At 51.2% G+C, this 6,000-nt stretch overlaps 1 protein-coding gene and 1 pseudogene across 5 annotated transcripts in view; one reads left to right on the top strand and one right to left on the bottom strand.

The window, feature by feature from the left end:
* Nucleotides 1-490: 490 nt before the first annotated feature.
* On the bottom strand, nucleotides 491-585 carry LOC139039540 (U2 spliceosomal RNA; annotated as a pseudogene).
* A 1,558-nt stretch (nucleotides 586-2,143) lies between these two features.
* The window catches only part of ZNF395 (zinc finger protein 395), a 50,860-nt gene continuing 47,003 nt past the window's right edge, over nucleotides 2,144-6,000 (top strand). Inside the window, exons 1-2 of one of the 5 annotated variants that reach the window (XM_070480629.1) lie at nucleotides 2,144-2,251; nucleotides 4,133-4,328. The gene's annotated coding sequence lies outside the window, so the exon portion shown is untranslated. Of the gene's footprint in view, nucleotides 2,252-4,132; nucleotides 4,329-4,823; nucleotides 4,958-5,341; nucleotides 5,395-5,475; nucleotides 5,559-6,000 lie in introns of those variants that run through there. The other 4 variants (XM_070480627.1, XM_070480626.1, XM_070480631.1 and 1 more) reach the window with 4 other exon arrangements.

Raw genomic sequence — 6,000 nt, 5'->3', positions numbered from 1 at the left:
CCACCTGCCAATGTGGATAGGAGTCTATTTTGGAAATCCAACTCAGGGAGATGGTGGTCCAGCTAGGGAAAGAGGGCTGTAAAGGGAAAAATGTAATTGATTCTGGATGTATTTCAGCGATTTTCTGGTGGGCTTGATGTGTAGCATGAGAAAATGAAAGGAGTTAAGGGTTAAAGAAAGGACTTCTAAGTTTTGCTTGTTTCTTTGTTTCCTGAGCAACTAGAAGGATAGAATTGCCACTTACTGGAATGGGGAGAAGCTGATTGGAAGTGAAATTATTATTATTATTTTTTTTCCATTTATTTTTATTAGTTGGAGGCCAATTACTTTACAATATTGTAGTGGTTTTTTGCCATACATTGACATGAATCAGCCATGGATTTACATGTGTTCCCCATCCCGATCCCCCCTCCCGCCTCCCTCTCCATCCCATCCCTCTGGGTCTTCCCAGTGCACCAGCCCTGAGCACTTGTCTCATGCATCCAACCTGGGCTGGTGATCTGTTTCACATAGAGGATGTATCAGATATTAAACTGATAAGAACAGATACTACACTTGATCTTAGCCAAAAGGCCAAGAAGCTATTGGAAGTGAAATTAGAAGTCTGACTTTGGACATGGACCTTTGAGATACTATCTGACATCCAAGTGGAGGTGTCAAGTGGATCACTGGTGTTCAAGAAGCCAGGTTAAGAATCAAATGAGGCTCTGGTGGAACCCCAAAACTGAGTTCATTCTATAGGCTGCATCCTGTTCCAAATATTAATAAATGGTTAGAAAGTCTTTACCAGTCCTGACATCTTCTGGGCATGTGAGGCATGCTTCCAACTAGGAATTGCCTGGACTATGGATGGAAAAGCTCTAGTCACTCCCCAAAGTTCAACAAGCAATTCATTATTCACCAGTGTTTATCAGGGGCCCACCTCATGCCAGGTACACTGCCAAATGCTAGGTGTTGCGTGGAGACAAGACACACTCCTTGTCTGCATAGAATGTTCAGTACTTAAAAAAAATTTTTTTTTTTTTTTAATTTATTCAGCTGTACTGGGTCTTAGTTACGGTACATAGAACCTTCAATCTTTGTTGCAGCATGCGAACTCTTAGTCGTGGCATGTGGGATCTAGTTCCCTGACCAGGGATCAAACTCAGGCCCCCTGCATTGGGAACATGGAGTCTTGGCCAGTGCCAGAGAAGTCCCTAGAATGTTCAGACTTGTGGGAGATTAGGACAAGGGAGTGGAGATTTCGGTATGATGCAGTGTTGAGGGTGAGGTGGGGTGAGTGGAGGTGCTACTGGACTTAGGGGAGAGGCAGGTAATCCAGCCTTGAGGAGGCCAGAGAAAGTGCTGTGTAAGCTGACTCCTGAAGAATGGGCAGGAATAGTAAGATAAAGAGATGAGAGAGATGGATAGAAAGTACTCGAGGCGGAGAAAACAGCTTGGGTCAAGCAACGACAAAGTCTGTTCAGGCAAAGGACAGAAGTTCAGTTTAGTGTGTATAGAGTGCAGAGTGAAGGGGGTGGAGGCAGAGAGAGGCAAGTAGTGGCTGGAGAACTAATTAAGAGCCCCACCAGGAAGGATCTTAATGAGCAATGCTGGAACTTTATTATAAAAGCTACAGGAAGACTTTGAGGAGTCTGGAGCAGAGGAAAGAGGCTGGTGTAAAAGCATGGACTGGAGGGAGTAGCCCAGAAACAGTCATCAGGTGATAGGAGACAGTGGCAATTTCAGATTCACCCTGAAAATCTCCTATGAGTGTGTCCATATAATATGAGAAATAAGAGACAAGTCCTGAGTCTGCTTTGCTGAACCTCAGCTTAATGAGTGGTCAAGAAGCCACTTGTCAATGAAAGAGACTTGGGTTCGATCCCTGGGTGAGAAAGGTCCCCTGGAGGAGGAAATGGCAACCCACTCCAGTATTCTTGGCTGGGAAATCCCATGGACAGGAGCCTGGTGGGGTCACAGAGTAGGACATGACTGAGCACACGCACAGTTCTAACAGCTCTGAGAAGCTCATGACTTTGAAGAGGAGGAGGTACCAGACGACTACATTTTTTTTTTTAATGTTTGCTTATTATATCTGTTTAGTTTCGACTGCGGTGCTTGGGCTTCTCATTGTGGTGGCTTCTGATGTCGAGTACAGGCCCTAGACCAGAGTTCGGTAGTTGCAGCGGTCAGGCTTCGTTGCCCCAAAGCGTGTGGAAACGTCCTGGACCAGGTTCAAGGAATCAAACCGTGTGCCCTGTACTGGCAGGTGGGTTCTGAACCACTGGACCACCACGGAAGCCCCCAGGTGCCTACATTTTAATAGGGGGCCAGGCTGTGGGAGAAAGCAAGGTGAAGGGCAGTTCTCTGATGGGGCAGCCTCCAGGGAGGGTAAGCTCTACTTTGGGGGTACTGCTGGTGATTGGGGTTGGCGGGGGAGCCAAGATTGGAAACCAACCAGTTATAATCTTTCTAAGCACATCCTGCTTTGTGTCCAGGGTGCTATGGGGGGTGTTCAGGACAGGGCCTGGAGACCGAGTGCTGGGTATGTGTTTGGGAATGGATGTTTGTGAGGGAAAGTTCAGAGTCTGTATTAATGTGCAAAACTCTGGAATGCATACTGACAAGTACATACCTGCAGTCAAAGGGGATATTCATTCAATATGTGCAGTAAGACAGCCCATGCCTTTGGATGGCCTGTCTCAAACAGAACAAGCTCTGGGTTCTGTGCAAATTTAGAGACCAGTGGCTCACCCTGCACACAGCAGGCACTGACATAGCTGTCAAATGAATGATTGTTTCCGTTTTATTAAAGTTCAATAGTTTTCAGAAATATATAGGTTGGGTTACAAGTTTGAACTGGATGTTTTAAGAAAGATAAACTCACAGCCAGCCACTGACATCCCTTTACAAAGGGTGGCAGTTTAAAGACTGGAATGGAATTTATATACTACCTGGAGTCCTATCTGGTGTCAAAAGTGTTCACTATTTCATTTCATTCAACAAACATTGGCAGAACACCTCAGCCAGGTAGCACCTGGTGTTGCTGAAACTCAGTTTCCTCACTACCTTGGTCTGGGTGCTGCAATTAAAGCTTAATTATATGCTATCTTGTATTGTTCCTTAATTATTGCACATGCATTCATTTACTTCCAACTAGGCTGGATGTCCCTTGGGGGCAGGGACTATTTTATAAATATCAGGATCGGTGAGGGACTTGGCAGAGAGGTGAATCTGCAGAAGTGGGTGAGCACCTATGGTTTGAAGAGAAAGGCAAACAGAGCCGAAAGCTGTTCATGAACTGTGCGTGCGTGCTAAGTCGCTTCAGTCGTGTCCAACTCTGTGTGACCCTATGTACTGTAGCCTGCCAAGTTCCTCTGTCCAAGGGATTCTCCAGGCAAGAATACTGGAGTAGGTTGCCATGCCCTCCTCCAGGGGATCTTCCTGACCCAGGAATCGAACCTGAGTCTCCTACATTAGTAGGCAGGTTCTTTATCACAGGTGCCACCTGGGAAGTACATTTGTGAACTGTAGTAATACATAAGATAAGGGTGCACACATTGGTTGTTAATGAAGTAGAGTATTTCCTTAATAATAAAAAGTAAAATTCAAATCTGCATTTTCCCATTAAGGGGAGGTTTTGCATATTCATATCATTGCTGTGATCCCCCAAATGCTTTGCTTTCTGTTCTTCTTTTGAATGCAAAAGAAGAATGTTTCCTTGAGGATAAGAAGGAAAAGGAGGAACCAGTCTTTGGTGAATTGTTTGATGGCCGAATTAGCCTATAGTAGGATTTTTCAACAGTGTCTCTATTGACAATTCAGACCAGGTAATTCTTTGTGGTGCGGGGCCATCCTGTGCATTGCAGGACATTTAGCAGTATCATTGCCCTATACCTGTTTAGATGCTGGGAGCACCACTATCCCCAGTTGTGACAATCAAAAATATTTCCAGACATTGCCAAAATGTCTCTTGGGGGCAAAAATCACCCCTAGTTGAGCACTATATCCTTTAGGGACTTTGGAGCTTTTTAAAGGAGATTTTTCTTATGTTAACAAATGGCGGACCATTAGGGAAGGGAAAGAATATTCAGTTGTTTCTTTGGTGTGAGCTAGGCACTGTACCCATGTTTTTTATTTCATCTTACAGATAAAGAAACTGAGGTTCAGAGAGAGAAAAGAGCCTGCTGAAAAGCATAAAACTAGTTCGACAGTAAAATCAGGATTGCAAACCAGGCTTGTCTGACTGCAAAGCCTCTAGTCCTTTCCTGCACACTCCCCACCGTCTCACTGCAAGAAAAACAGTACACTTCAAATTGAAGGTGAACTGACTGCAAACTCAACAAGTAAGTCCAAAAATATTTAAAACTTTTTTTGGGGGAAGGGGATTGCTTTCTTTTATCCTTTAAATTTATTTGAATATGAATCTATATGCCCACACATACAGGCACTAGGGCCCTTCACTACCGTTGTGGCTCTTGGTCTTATCTCTGAAAAACACAGAACACAATGGAACAGCTTCAATTCTCCTCGTTACAAATTATACAAAAGCCAGAGCCTAACGGTGCCAAAAGTAACTCATATTGTTTACATAAGGGCTGAAAGCTAATAGTTAACTTTCTCTCCTGCTAATTCCAGAAACAGTAAATAACGCCTCACTTTACAACTACAAACGAGTGAGCGCGAGTAAAATGTCATAAAATGGAGAAGAAAACATGAAAGCCAAGGAAGATGGAAAGGCTGGTCGTGACGTTCACTCCCTCCGGCCTTTCGCTCTCGCTCGGCGGGCCGGGGCTGCGCGGCCTGGGTCTCCACTGCCCCCGCCCAGCGTCCGTCGGTGGCGCCCGGAGCCTGCTGGCGGCCTTTCCCGCCCTGGGGCGAGCTCGGCCTGTGTCGGTGAGGCCGGTCCCAGAGCCCGGCCTGGAAAAATAACAGCAAGAAACTTTGGCTCGGTTGGCGGTTCAAGTGAAAACAGGCAAACACTCAAGTTTGGTTCGGGGCTGCAGCCGCCGGGTCGGATTTGGGGGGTGGTGGGTGGGGGGAGGCGGGGGCGTCACCACTCGGTCAGGTTCAAGTACGCATGTGCGCGAGGAGTCGCTCGGGCACTTATTGAGCGCCCACTGTCTACTGGCGGCCGGGGTATGCACGCCGGGCGCGCGACGGGGGTGTGGGGGCGGGGGGCGCGGGCGCGTGTGGCCGGCGAGAGGCGCGCGGGCGGCGGGCGCGCGCGGCGCCGGGGGCGGGGGGCGCGCGCTGGCAGGGCGGCTAGGGGGTGTGTCTCCAGCCTGGCCCCGGCGCTCGCTGGCTGGCGCGCGCCTCCGCTCCCTTCCCGGGCTGGGAATCCGGGCCGGGTTGTGGCCGCGGCCGCGTACGTGAGCGCAGTGTCCCGGAGAGGGAGGGCAGGCCGGCCAGGTGGGCGCGAACGGAGCCTCGGCGGGCGGGCGGCCGCAGCGGAGCGGAGCGGGGCGGTGGGCCGCGCCGGGCGGGCGGGGGCCGCGGCAGCCGCAGCCCCGAACCGAGCCGAGCTGTCCGAGGGGGAGCTGCCTGGCCCGCGCCGCCACTCGTGGCGGGGCGAGGTGAGCTGCGCGAGAACCTCGCGGCGCTGCAGCCCGGGGACGGGGGGCGGCCCGGGAACTTCCCACGCTCTGCACGCCCGCGGGGGCCGGGCCGGAGGGCCGGGAGGCGGGCGCCGCCGGGGCAGCGGCCGGTCGGGGCGCGGGGGCGCTGCGGCAGTGGCCGCGCCGGCCGGGAGGGGGGTGGCTGCGCGCCCTCCCTCCTTCCCGTGCGCCGCCTTGTTTATCACGCTCGCCGAGGAATCCCCTCCCCAACTTTGAGCGCCGGTCCGGAGTCGCCTCTCCGCCGAAGGGTGACCTGCCCCCTCCCTGACCCTTTCCGGCTGGGCGGCCGGCCCAGTCGTTCCGGCGCCCCGCGCGTTCCTGCCCGCTCCGCCGAGCGGCCGGGCGGGCGAGTGCCGGGCTCCGGGACGCGCGGCGCGACACACCCTCCACCTCGGGGGCT

This window comes from Odocoileus virginianus, chromosome 18 (assembly GCF_023699985.2).
Source record: "Odocoileus virginianus isolate 20LAN1187 ecotype Illinois chromosome 18, Ovbor_1.2, whole genome shotgun sequence".
Classification (NCBI taxonomy): Eukaryota; Metazoa; Chordata; class Mammalia; order Artiodactyla; family Cervidae; genus Odocoileus; species Odocoileus virginianus.
The sequence above is the reverse complement of the archived record's forward strand: the minus strand, read 5'-3'. Positions and strand labels throughout refer to the sequence as shown.